This window comes from Chanos chanos, chromosome 9, assembly GCF_902362185.1.
Source record: "Chanos chanos chromosome 9, fChaCha1.1, whole genome shotgun sequence".
NCBI classification, from domain to species: domain Eukaryota; kingdom Metazoa; phylum Chordata; class Actinopteri; order Gonorynchiformes; family Chanidae; genus Chanos; species Chanos chanos.
Window position 1 is genome coordinate 28,036,137 of NC_044503.1, and position 15,070 is coordinate 28,051,206.

Here is a 15,070-nt window from a genome sequence, read left to right on the forward strand (position 1 = left end):
TGGCAAAGGCATGCCAGTTTCTGATATTTTGGCATAAACTACCCCGCACAGCCTGAAGCATCATGCACTGGAAAAAATCTGGGTGGTGTAAAAGTAGGACAGATTATTTCCTCAAACAGGAGCAGATACCATTCTATGTGCTTTTTTCATGAGTGCATGTGGTCATAGTGTCTGATAAAAACCTGTTTCAAATGTTTGGCATCAACAATTCTTGTAATAAATGTGGATCCATGCCCTGATAAAGCTCAGATGAGATCAATTCATTTAGAGTGACAGTCTTGAGCCTGAGTAATCCATCTCCTCTGAAGCATGTATGTATTAGTCTTGTGTGATTTTTATACATTGAATTTATCATGGAGGACATGGTGTAAAGATTTAACAGAAGACATTTGACTTATTGGACTAATTGAAATTCAGTTTTTAAACTATTAATACGTATGATACATGTTATATTCTAAATAACACAATAACATGTAATAAAGTCTTTTTAGAAGATTTTAGGCTGCTCTGTGAAGCTTAAAAAATGAAGCCGACGTATTATAGAAAAGTGAAGCCTGTAAAAGTTAAGCTTAAATTTAAATTTCTTGCTTATTTCTCTGTGTTATTATTCATTCCAGATACAGCAAAATTTGACATGTGCATTAAGCTGTTTGACATTTTGTGCTTTGCCCTATGGCTGCCATTGGTCAAGGTGAGTAAAGAAGCAAATACAGATGCCATGCGTTTTTTCAGAAAAGACAGGCGCTTTTCATTACTTTAATATTTTTGTACATATACTGAATCTTGCAAAGATTGTTCATGTACATTTTTCTTGCATTACTAGCCCTTTCCAGCCATCATGGGTGAGTTGATTATTTCAATGGGTTTTTTTCGGTGCACGTAACTCCAAATGACAGACATAGTATGGATCCCAAAAGCTGAACAACTCAAGCAAAGAATGGATTTGTGCAGATTTCAGCTCCTCAATAAATTAACTTGTGACCTATAAACATTTCAAAATGTATGTTTATGTTTATTCAAAATTATATCATATAAATATAAAGTACAGCTTAATGTAACGGGCTGTTTGTGGAGGTTAATTCAAACTCTTTGTGCATTTACACATATGAAAACACAGAAATATACATAGAGGGCTTTACCATGTTAATGGACCAGATAATTTTCTCACTGATACGATGTCTAATTTGCATGCGTGTCGTCAACATGAATGTGTGAATTGTACTGTTTTCCAAATACAAATATTGTAGCCATCATAAATTATGTTGCTGATGTTTTACATATTGACAACATTGTGTCAAATCAGTATTTACACAAGATGATTTGGAGACGGTGACGGGAGGGTTCAATGGCAATACTCAAATTTTAGACTGTTTTTCATTTAGGTGAATAGCTGACAAAGTATATATTTAGTTTGTAACTGAATTACTATGCATGTAAGTATTAGTGTTAGTGTTAGTGTTTGTGTGCATGTGCTTGTGCATGTGTGCGTGCATGTGCGTGTGTGTGTAGCATGTTTATGTGATATTATGTGGACCAAATGTCCACATGACGATATAAGTGTCTGACAAGTGGAAGTTTTATCTGAAGATCACTGATTTTTAACCTTAAACCCTAAACTTCAGGGTTGGTGTTAAGCATATATCCTTTAGTTATGGTAAATTGGAGCCAAGAGAATCTCCCTCTAACATGTCAACACGAACATAAGTGTGTGTGTGTCTCTGTCTGTGTGTGTTTGTGCGTGAATTCATGTGTTGCATGAGTAAGTGTAAGGTGTATGTGGGGTGTAATAATAAAGTGCAAAGGCTTTAATTGCTCTTATATGTGATATCATGTGTATACACAAATACAGTTCATTCATTTTGTTTGTGTACTGATTTTATAGTGACACTGTTCTCTCTGTACATTCATAAAAGATTAAAAGGTCATCGCATTTTCCTGGTACTTATCTTGCCTCTGTAGCGGCATTTGTGTCTTTTCCGTTTACTGAAAACAGGGTTTTTTTTTTCCAACTGTTTTATCAACATGCATTTTCATGTCAGCTGCCTTGCCTTCATCACTTTTATCTTTCGTTGTTTTAGATGCAGAGGGTGAAAATGATGTTTTTGAGATAAACAAAGGTGGGTATTGTCAAAACAAACAATTATTGGCCTAAAATGTGACAGTGAATCAAAACAAATATGCTTCCTTACTCATTCTTTTCTTTGTCTAGATTTAAACCTACGAGAGGGAGACATTTTGGAGGTGAGGTGTCACCTGTTTCCATTCTCTTGTTCAAGGATGCGCTACATGCTATGCCTTTAGAAATACTGTATTAATGCAAATAAATACCTGTTGTTTATTACATGGAATATTCTAAACAGAATAATAAATAATGTGAATTTCAGAGTGGACAGAGAAGTGCTTTGTCATGGGACCAGTATCGGTGGCAGTCTCCTGTCCCCTATGTATTCACGGAGGGTCTTGGTAAGTGATTTGTCAGTTTGTGGGATTCAAGAATAGTGCCAGTCAAGTATAATTCAGATAACTTTCCATGGACTACAGCAATTTAATTACAGGATATTCTTGAATCAGTCATTCTAAGTGAAAGACCATTGCAAAACCAAAGAAAAATGTAGCTTATTACTTTAAGGCAATATTATATTATTCTTTTTCATAAGACAGGTTTTCAAGTTAATAAAGGATGCGCTAAGACTTTGAGTTTTCAACATTTTTTTTTACCCATCATATTGATTATTGTACATTTGTCTCATTTTCAGATATGCACACCAAAGGTGTCATTTTGCGGGCCTTTGAACAGTTCAGGTTGAAATCATGTATCGAGTTCAAGCCAAGAGAGGCAGAGGATTTCTACATCTTAGTTGAAAATCAATATGGGTATTGTTCACCTGTAATCCTTTATGCCTGTTAGATCTTCATGCACCTCTAGAAAAATGATGTCGTTAAGAATTGTTAAATAACCACATCTGGAGGGTTACTCAAGATTTATTGTCATTACAAATTTCAGTAACACCTTACAAAACTCCTTGAATACTTCTAGCTGCATTTTTACTGGTACAGGCTTGCAAACGTGAGCTTATTCACTCATGAAATGCATGAGAATAGAGCAAGAAAGAGGGCCAAAAAGTAAACACACATGAAGTCATATATAATGTCTTGTTTTCTAGGTGTTCTTCATTCGTGGGGAAAGTGATCATTGGTGGTCAGAGTCTCTCCATTGGTGAAGGCTGTGGCAGTGTTGCAATTGTTCAACACCAGTTTCTTCATGCTCTGGGTTTCTACCATGAACAGTCCAGATATGACAGAGATGAGCACGTCACAATCGTCTGGGACAATATCATAAAGGGTATCACTGTTCATGCTCTCTGTTTGTTCATATACTCTTTTATTTTACTCATATTTTTGTAATGCCTTTTTTAAACCCTGAAGGAAATTGTAGCGCTGAGCATTTGCATTAATGATGGACTCTGTGTTTGGAAGTTTCAGTATCGTGGTATCACATTCAGTATCATGCATAACCAAGTCCTAACAGATATAAAAACTTAACATAGGCATGCTCTGATGAAAACAAAAGGACTAAAATTTAACAGTTTTTATGGTATGATACATTTAGTCCTGTCTTTGAAAGAAAGCACATTGTATTAATATTCTAATAATATGCCAAATAATGAGGAAGTACACATAGCACTCATTTTCATTGCTTACTTTGAGCCAAAGTAAGAGTGCTCTAGCAATTTTGATTAGTTTTCACCTATGAAATCCCATGCACAATGCAGAAGAAGAAAAACATTATTTTTGCAAAAGCCACAGGATACACAACAACAGAATAACAGAAGAAACAGGACAGAATAAAAAATGGACAATTCAATATTTAGCACACCTTCTGACTGTTTATAAAAACAAAGATTAGAAAATCATGAATCAAGCTAGAGTGAGTTGCTCTGGATCTTAAACTAAGTCTTCTTGAAGAGACATATCAATCTTTTACCAAATAATACTTAATTAATTTATACATTTACCTATTGCCTTAGTCATACCTTTGGAATAGTCCAATAATTTTGGCAGTTCTACACAAAGTAATGATTCTTCCATCACATGCTGACTCTTGATTTGCTGAAACTAAACTGGCAATGGCGAAAAATTCAAAATGAAGGTGGGCCTACTTTATATCACTTGACGTGCTAAGCTATAGTGTAGAAAGTTTAAATGGACCTTTTTTCTTTGTTTTGTTTTGTTTCTGGGTTTGTTTTTTTTTTGATAAACAGCTGTAAGTGAATAAACTAACGTGTAGTGATGCAGGTGTCACCTTGCATGGATTTGCCCTATTCACCAGACTTTCAGCAGCTTTTAAGCAAATAACAGTAAATATGTCCTTATATCATGCACCACCAGTTCAATTTAAGTCCTTAAGAAATGTAAAAATAACAAACATTCTTGCAAGTTCTCTTACAAAACAATCTTAACTGCTATAATTGATCATTGTTACGATACCAGGTTTAATTACTTAAAACAAAGTTTGCTTCTTGGGCAGCCAAGAAGCACAAACAGTTTCCAGCATTTTAGGCACCATTTGTTTGTTTGTTTTAACATGTTTCATCATTGTGTAATGCTAGCATGTGCATGTATTGTACACATGATGTAGGATGTGAGCTTATAAAAATGTAAACTATTTTAGATGTGTTATTCTTTGTCTTTAGGAGCTGAACAGAATTTCCAAAAGTACAGTAACAGTTCATTAAGTACCCTGGGTATTCCATATGACTACACCTCTTTGATGCACTTTGGGAAAGATTATTTCAGCAATGGAAATGGATCCACCATCATCACAAAGCTGCCTGAGTTCCAGGATGTGATTGGTCAGCAACTGGAGATGAGTTCCTGTGATGTGTTAAAACTTAACAAGCTCTATCAGTGCAGTGAGTGTTGTGTTTCATTAAGTCTCTGTCTTGATTGTTAACAGCACAAATGATTACTGTAATTGTTCTAGAAATATTTCTCAATGTACTGTTCAGTTTCCATTACAGTACCAAAAGTGAGATAATGATTATGGTATATTGTTATTTGAGACCACCAAGTAGTCTATTTGTTTTTGGAAACGATATATTACATACTTTAGAACTGACTTCTTGTCAATTTTTAAGGACTTATCAATACACACAATAAGAAAATGAACTGCAAAATTTACAGAATTATTTCTGAGATGTTCACACAAATTCTCATTTGCAAACTCTTAAGAAGGATTAAATGGATATTGTTAAGCAGACAAGGGCTATCTTGCATGACAGGGACCTCACTTGTTTTATCAGAGGTTGGTGATTTGATTTTTGAGTCAGGTCACATTCTAACTGCTACTGGTACCATGTAACCCAGTGCTACCTGTTCCATGGTCGAAGGGCTCAGCAACTAAACCGGCTCCTCCACTAGAACCATGTAGTGAGGAGGGTGGCTAGACACCCACCTGGAGAAAAGATTTGTGAAAGACCTGTTAAATGAGCTCCCTCATGACCCAAATGTCATGTAGCACCGTCTGCCAACTCATCCTGGTCCAGTGTGGCAGACTGAAGCCCAATCCCCCAACCGTTATTGAAATGACTAAAAGAAAGAAACTGCCCTCAGTCCCAGTAGTCGAAAGACAGAGGGTGTTAAGCATCCCTGGATTTGCAGTCCTTTTATATCTACAAACAACGTGAGAACACTGAAGCACAGTGGAAAAGCAGTTGAGTTAGAAGATGAACTGGAAGCCAATGGATTCAAATGGGATATCATTGGACTAGCTGAAATAAGACGAAAAGAACAGGAACTACTAGAGCTGGAAAGCGGAAATCTTTTATACTCCACTGGAGACAAAAAATCAATTGGAGGAGTCAGGTTCCCAGTCAAACAAACAAAAGAAAAAAAAACAAATGAAAGACAGAGTTCAGAAATTCATGGTTGTAATGAATTGAATCGTAACTACTGTGAAGATAAACAAAAGATATAAACTACAAGTAGTTCAAGTCTCCACACCAACAACTGGCAACGAAGATGAAGAGGTAGAAGTATTTTGCGAAACCCTCAGTAATGCCATCAAGAACAACAAGAGCCACTTCAAAGTCAGAAAACAAGAACAAAATGAAAGCAAACCCATCCGAAAACACGGCTATGGATACTGAAACGAAAGAGGCACAAGACTGGTACAATTTGCGAGGACCCACAACTTAGTAGTGACAAATACGATGTTCAAAAAAAGGAGAACAAAAAATGGACATGGACAAGATCTAATGGAAAGGTAAAAATTGAAATAGACTACATACTAGTCAACAGGAAAGAAATAATCCTCAATACAGAAGCAGTTCAGTGTGTTGGAATTGACAGTGACCATTGACTGGTATGAAGCACCATAAGGATGAACCCAAAGCAAGACCAGCAAGACCAGACATGAATGCTCTACTACTTAAGAAAGATGAATTCCGAATTTAACTAAGAAATCAATTCGAGGGGTTATTAGTGGAAGACCTTGAGGAAAGCAGTGCTGCAGTAACCCAGGTGATACAAGAATGTGTCCTGACAACTGCAGGAAAATCAAAGAAGAAGAAGCAAGACAAGCTAAAAACAGAAACTAAAGACTTGTTGAAGAAACAGAGAAACATGATCATCACAGGAACCCCAAAAGACAACATCAGATATGTAGATACATGTAAAACAATAAGAAAATGTTGAGAGAAGATGTAAGAGTATAACATCAGAACTGTAGAGAAAGCAATAAGAGAAAACAAAAGTTTGGCAAGAAAGTCTGATTATGAAATCATGATTATGATTTGATTTATCTCTCCTGTCTCAGATGCATCCATCTCATTCCTGGACCACTGCAGTTTTGATAATGAGAGTCTGTGTGAGATGAGCGTCTGTTCTGGCTCTGATCATGGATGGGAAAGAGTGACCAGTGTTGCCGGAGGTCCCCACTCTGACCACACTTACCTAGGGAGTGAATCTCAAGGTGAGAATTCACTAAATCATAATTTATATATTTAAATCACAGCCTTATCAATGAGTTAACAGTCTTTATGTCACAGTCTATGAGTGTCTCAGTTTCATATGAGATGCCTGATTTTGACAACAAAAATAGTATGTCTAACATAATTTGCAATCTCTACAGCTCACATCATTTCTAATAAAACACCTCACAGAATCAAGATCTGAGATCCAAAAACAAGTATTTAGTTTTGTCATTTATTAAATATTGTTTTACTTCATGGTAAACTCTTCTCTAATCTATACAGTGCTAATAATTATATATATGATTCCATTGCTATTAAATGAAATCAAAGAATTGAACTGGGTAAAAGTACTTTGGCGTAATTTACCTCATAAGTATTATTACAGATGGTTGCATAATCATATGTCTCAAAAGAATAGCAAGTTACATGTATTTCAGTAATATGAATACAGTATATCAGAAACATTAGACATACACTGTAGATTTTTAACAGGCCCATTTTTGAAAAAAAAAAAAGAAAATATTAGGAACAATCTGAAAGATGTTCATTCATTACAATTTGTTGTGCAATTCATTACTAATTTGCCAACAAATGAATTCAAGTAAAAATTCACCATTTCTGTCTTTATCAGCTGGATTCTTCATGCATGTCAGCACAGTAAATGGTCAGGAAGGTGACACAGCAAGACTGGAGACCAGTACAATGACACCAAGCAGAGACTGTAAAGTTCAGTGTCTGCAGTTCTTCTACTACCACAGTGGAAATGACTCTGACCAGCTCAACATCTGGATCAGAGAGTTTGACAGTGAGGCTGACACACATGGAACACACAGACTAGTGGGCCAAATCACAGGTGATGATAACATGTTTGTAGGGGTTTGTCATTGAATGTGTTTTCTCAGTCTGTGGTCTTTTCATTACTGAGAAATTTTCTGATTTGCCATAACTCACGAGGATGTAAATTCACAATAAAAATAACAAAGTGCAAAGGACAAAGTTTTGACAGTGACAGATTTTAGAAAATCACATTATTCTGAGCTAAAACATTTTTTTCAGGTCCCCCAGCCAATTACTGGCAGCTCCATCATGTTGCCCTTAAAGCTACGAAAACATTCCAGGTGGAATTTGAATCATGTAAAGGAGCAGGAAGTTCCACTGGTGGTTGTTCTGTGGATGATATTAACCTGTCAGAGACTGTGTCCACACAATATTTGGCAGATAAGAAACTTTGAGGAGCTTTTCCAAACCACTGCAGGAAAACTTTATAGCTTTAGCCCAAGGTATTATTCTCCTGAAGGCTATGGCTATCAAGTGATTTTATGGCTCCAGCAGGAATACTTTTCCATCTATGTGCGTTTAGTCTCTGGCGACTACGATGATCAGCTGCAGTGGCCTTGTCCATGGAGACAAGTCACCTTCTTACTGCTTGACCAGCATCCTCACATTCAACAACGTATGTCTAAACAAGCCAGCGTTACCACAGACCCAACTTTTAAACAAGAAGGTGAGAATTTGTATTTTCTATACATTGTTTTTCAATTACACATGCAATTGTGGAATGCCCATACAAGAACTGTTCGATGTTCGCTAAAGTATATTATCTGCAGAATTTTCAGCATTATACCTTTCTTCTTGATGAACAGATGGGGAGTATTTTTGGGACAACCCCCGTAAAGTATGTTCACGTACGAGACAACATACGTGAACATAGCACGGGGTTACCGATATTTCATGTATCAAACAGAACTCAGACGGAGAGCATTTGTTAAGGGCGGTAATATCTTCCTCCTCTTCAGTATGCAGGGTAAGAGTTATATTATGATCTGATGAGACTAATGGTCGACTTAGTGGCAATGAGTAAAATCATACTGTTGTGTGTCTGGTGGTTGAACCCTAAAGCTCTAGCTCCCAGCTCTAAACCAAAAATAGCATGGCTAAATGGGGCTGGGCTTTTTTTTTTTTTTGGTGTTTTTTGTCCTCTCACATATTAATGCCAACTGAGCAGTGGTGGTTCTAGCATGTATAGTGCCCTGGGCGCACCCCCCAGGGAAACTTTTCTTAATTCTGGCAGTTAAACGCACCGTTTCCCTGTAGTTTGTGACAGAAATAGAAAGCAAGGCACTTGAACAAGGCACTTAACCCTAATGCTCCCCAGGCGCTCACCAAGGAAGGCTGCTCACTGCTCCTGCGTCCGGTGTGTGTGATCACTACTGGTGTGCTGGATGGGTTAGATGCAGAGGACAAACTTCTAATTTAATTTAATTAATTCTAATGTAACACAGAACTGGAGAGTTGAGGCCTTCAAAGCACCAGCTGGACAGGAATGTATTTTCAGCATCTAGGGTAGCCTACTTTAGATGGAATTTCAAAGAAATTGTGCTTTACAATCGATGAATCTTTGTTGGTCATTTCAATTTCCCAAATCACCAAAATACATTGCACAGCTTCGCCCCTCTTCTTAAACATTATCGCGTTACGTACCTTGCAATCTAGACATAAGATTAGCTAGTGGTACAGACTGACATCATAACCGGGAGTCAAACATTGATCCCAAAATAATGGCTATGAGCTGCCTCGTTTAGGGCGTGTTTCTGCTTACCTTTTTTCCAGAGTTTATCCAGAGTTTGCATAAAGAATGGCAGGTGACACCCGCCGCAAACATAAATATATTTACCTGCACAAAACAACAGGACTGTATATAAGAAACGAGCTGAGTTACCGCTGCAATGGTTAACTTCTCTCTTTTGGCATAACGTGCACAGTGTTGATTTTTAACATAGGTATTCTGAGAGCCAAAAGTCCCACTTCCGGCACCTCAGGTGCTGACTGGTTAAATTATTCTTAACGATGTCGCAGAAACCAGGAAAAAATACAACGATATGTCTGTGAACTATTCACAGTATTATGAACGAATTGCAGTTTATTTGGTAGTATTTCGTTGAGTAACTTGTTTCACTAATTGCATTAGGACTGTACAAAATTAGATGTGCGCTATTTGATAGATTCCCCCACTCCCTCTACCTCAGGCTTCCTGTAGAGAGACCTGAAGTCAGCCGAACTCCGCCCTCCTCTCCTACTTCTGAGTGGGAGACCTCAGGCAGTAGCATACCTAGCTCACAGACCACAAGCAGGGCGCCCGCTCCGACAAGGTTATTTGACCCTCACGGTGACATTATATTACTGACGCGATGTGCAAATGAGCGATTAAATAACGATCGTACAAATGTTACCATTACGATTTTTTTTATTTTTTTTTTGTGCTGGCGCCGGTGTCGTCCCCGGCAAGATGCCTCCCTGCGCGGCTGCCCATGTCGCCCATGCCTAAATCCACCCCTGCAACTGAGCATACATAGGATTGATTTTCCTGTTGTCCCTACTGTTTGCTATTCCCCAGACATTTCAGGACTTCAGCAGAAAGACTCCCTGCCCTGTCCCACTGTGATGATGCAGACGTTCACAGGTCTTTCAGTAGAGCGTCCAGATGAGGGTCCATGTCCAAAACGGTACAGTCAATTTTAGATCCCCTTCGATGGATACCACTGAGATACTGAGACAGTTGGGCATGAGTTGGCAGGCTTTTTAGGTTCTGCAGTTGAAGTCATTGATCCATTATAATGTATGTTTTTCTGTACTGAAACCTTAACTTAGCCCCTGGAACAGCTCCAACTTTGCTAGACCCACACTCGTCTAAAAAGTTTGAAGTTTATTATCTCACAAGGAAAGGTTAAAATTCACAATGAATATATTATTTGCATGATGTTGTGTTGACTGCCCATAGTGTATGGTAATGGAGTATGTAAATCCTTCATTTTCTCATACAGAGATCAACCATTTATCTCTTCAGTGAAGCCTGAGACAACAGCTGATAGGTATGGTATCTAACTAATATTTTTGTATAACACTTTCCCTCACTTATACAGTTTTTATTAATACATATTAATGCTAATACTGAGAATGCATTGTGAGCATACTGTAAAATTCTAAAATGGTTAATGTTTTCTATAATGGGTAAACATTGGTGACTACTCCCTAAATTACCTCTCTGAACAAAAATGACAAATTTTGTGGACTCAAACATCAAAATATGCACTTGGTACTTTGGTTTACATAAATGTGTTAATTAGGTAAAATGTGTTTGAGTGTTTGTTTGTTTGTTTGTTTGTGTAGCTGTGTGTGCTTGGGCTTTGCCATTTATAGAGTACTGACATTTCATGTGATTACATATCTGAATGTCTTTTGTAGCTCTTCATCTGGCATGGTCACCTCTCCACTGATCCTCCTCATGGCCTCAATGTCAGTGTTTTACTGACAGATCTTCTATAACAGATTTACATCTTCATCCAGTCTAATGGGAAATCCTGTTCTAATGTCTAATTAAAGGACCAAGTACTGTTTCTGCTGATTTCTGTTTCAATTCTTAAATACACAATTTTTCAAGAATTTTAGATGGTTATTTTTGCCATTAAATACTTTGCTGAATCAGTCTGAAAATGTTAGTTTAGCATTAGACATACTTTCTCCCAGTTTAAATTTTCATGATTCACCTTGCTCAGGGTTGTTAAAAATGGGCTTATTATTATACTAAGTACAAATAAGTTTTGGCTGTTCCAATACTCTAAGCTACATTTTTAGTTTCTGTATTTACTAAAGGGAACTGGGCTGGGAGAAAATATAACAACAACAACAACAACAACAAAAGTCTTTGTATTACTTTCAGTCTCCTATGAAAGTGTAACGTCTTTGTATAACAGACATTTGTCACAACTGTGCTAAGATCAAATTTTATACTCAAAGTGTTGAAAAAAATCATTGTACTCAAAAAGTGTAATCCAATTTGTGATCTTGTCTCTATATTTTAAAAGTATATTGAATAAATATTTTGAGAAATCCAATATTTTAAAATCGCATTAGTTATTCAAACTGACAAGAAAATTAAAAACTGAACTATCGTACTGAAAATCATGCTGAAATCACTCAATTTATGATATTGTCTCTACATTTCAAAAGTATAATGAATAAATATCCAGTATTTTAAAATGATCTTAATTGTTAGGTATTTAAGAACTGAACTGTCATACTGAAAGTCATAATGAAATCAGTCATCTCATGTCCGTCAGTGTGAAGGTTATTGTTTACAGTCTTCCATTTTCTGTTTCACCACCTGAGGGAGTACTTGCGTCAGTTTGGAGCCACTATTCAACAACGATGCTTTCTTTCACCCAAAGCTTCCAACAGATAGTTCGAACTTTAATATTGCTTTTTCTCAACAGCCCTCATATTTTGACCGATTCAATCCATATCTTTGTGCTTCACTTAATAAAGTGAAATAAAGTGTACCTTTCAAAATTTAAAATTCATGATTTACTAGTCTGAGTAACTTATATGAATTTGAATTATATTGAAATTCAATAACAAATTCGCATAAAAACAAAAAATACTTTATCTGAGAATTCACACGTTTTCTGATCCCACAAGAGAGCCAGGAGAGTATTCACAAACTGTCCTGTGTCAATGGACAGCATAAGACGAACTGTACATTTAAACAGTGCACAATGTTTCATCATCAAATAAATAAATAAATCATTTTAATAGTAGATAAAAGTAGTAGTTACATGTGCTTGCATTTCTCAGTGATATTTTCTACCAGTTGATTAGAGCCATACTCAAAAATGAACTGGGGTCAAGATTGCTCGCTGACATCTATTGATGATATTATCTCTCATTACTGTATGGAATAAATGTGACACAACAGAAAGCTGAAGAAAAAATGCTTAAAGCTGAGCCTCTGTTTCATAAGTTCTAGCATTTCTGTTCTATTTTCCACATTTCAGAAAGAGCTGTGTTTCTATCCACATTCTGTCAACTGGCTTTGGTCCAGAAAGATGAAGTATGGTTTCTTAGACTCAGGGTGTAAGACATATGAAGCAGAATGGTATGGTCTCTCTGCCTGAGTCTACATGGTAACTGTTTAGATAAAAAAAGAGAACCATCCTTGTCAATGAGTTTGTGATTTACATAATATAAAAAGAGCTCTAATCATACACCACACATGCATTTAGAGGATGAACTGGATCAGAGTCGTATTCCAAAGTAAATTAGAATCAGTAAGACTGCTGGAAAGATTTGCAGCTCATAATGACAAGTTACAAAATGATCAGTTTTCGCCTTTAAATGAAAATTAAAAAAAAAAAAACGCACTTTAATACTGATTTATATATCACCATTAATTTGTTGGCCTGCAGCAATACTACAACAGATGGAAACCGAAAGCAAAAGAGGCAGATATGATTTGCGTAAGTCTGCTTTTACCGAAAAAAAATAAACCTGTTCTGATTTCCAAGAAACACAGAACAGTCATGAACAGGTTTTTACATATGGTTCTACATATAAGGAGCTTCCTGTCATTTTAGCTCATATGAAACTAACCAGAGTGGGAGAAGCATCTCTGTCAGAAATCTTCTGGACATATTATGCCTCTGATAGAAACATATTCTTTAATACACAGGTATCTATCAATTTATGTGTGATATAGGTGAAAGATATTGTGCTTACCTGAAATATATAATTTGATGATAGCTTTGCACCTTTATCAGCTCTCACTGTAAACCTGAATGTTCAAATAACTTAATTCTATTAAGTTGTGTAAACTTAAAATGACCTTATAAGTTCTACTGACTTAAACATTTTGAGTTGTTATAATGCGTATCCAGTTTTGAGTTATGTCAACTAAAAAGTTTTGATTAATTTCAAATCATTTTTGGATTGAGTAATATGAACTCCTGATTATTAAGCCACTATAACTTAAAATTTTGGAGTTCCGACATCCAACGTCAGTGCCATGGTGCATTGTGGGGCACCAACACTTACATTCAACCTAGCAAACTTTCTACAGCGATTGAAAAGAGTTGTTAAAAATGAGAACAGTCAGTAGATTCTTCATTACAACTACTTGTAATGCATTTAGTGCAGTGTTTGACTAACAAGCCAATGGTGTGACGCCACCATCTGTGAGATATTGACTGAACATGTCTAAGTCAGAATCTCATGTTAATATAATAGGAGGTTACTATAATGATTCCAACTAAGCTGATGTTCATGATTGATTGTTCATGACTCCTGGGGTGGCTCGGGTGAAGTAGGCTGAGCGACGATGAAAATCTGTTACAGAGTTAGGTTAGGAATTAGGGTCTTATACTCTTTCTCTTGTGATTTTAACTTAACCAGTGCAACTTAGTTCAACTGACAAAAATCAGTGACCACCGCATATTTTTCATCGTTACATAAACTGAGATCTTGTAATACTAAACTTAATCAAGCCAAGACAATTCCCAACAAATATTTGTCAATTCTGCATTACTTATCCTTAACAACTTAATTTACTTAGTTTTCCTAAGGCAACAAGTTTCCCAACTTTTTTTTAAAGTAAAGTCAACTAATCACATTTTACAGTGCTGCTTGACTGACTGAAAATTTTCATTCTAAGCTAAAATACCCGTTAATAAATATTAAGCTAGACATATTTGCTATAAAAGCAATATAGGACTTTGGTTAGAGGAATTTCACAGGGATATTTCCTTACAGTTATGCCGCATTCAACCACACGTGTTAGTTGAACACCATGTATCAACAAAATGTATGATTTTATAAAACGTTCAGAATTCAGAAAAATTGCTTGCCACTGAAAAATGGTTTTATTTTGTAATATTAATCTTACCTATTTTAAGTGTAATATATCATTATAATTGTGTACATTGTTTGTTTGTTTGTTTGTTTCTTCCAGAAAGGATCAGATAAGACTACCACTAACCATAAACAAATTAATCGTGGTGCATACTCCAGTATTGGTTCCCTGGCCTTGATCAGCAAATATAAAGCAAAAGTAAAAGCAAAACAGACCTTTCCCGTCTACGTGAGTTTGCTTACTCACAGACACCGATAAGAAAACAAACCTTTCCCGTGTACGTGAGTTTGCTCACCCACAGACACTGATAAGAAAACAAGACCAAAAAAAGCCTGTTTTGCTTGCCAGGAAAGATGGGCATTATTTAGTGATGACAACTTTTGTCCTAGTCAGTTATGTTTTAATGACTGGAAAT

General features: G+C 36.3%; 1 pseudogene; it reads left to right on the forward strand.

Moving 5' to 3' along the window:
* Positions 1 to 672: 672 nt before the first annotated feature.
* Positions 673 to 11,283, forward strand: LOC115821560 (meprin A subunit beta-like; annotated as a pseudogene).
* The last annotated feature ends 3,787 nt before the right edge of the window (positions 11,284 to 15,070 follow it).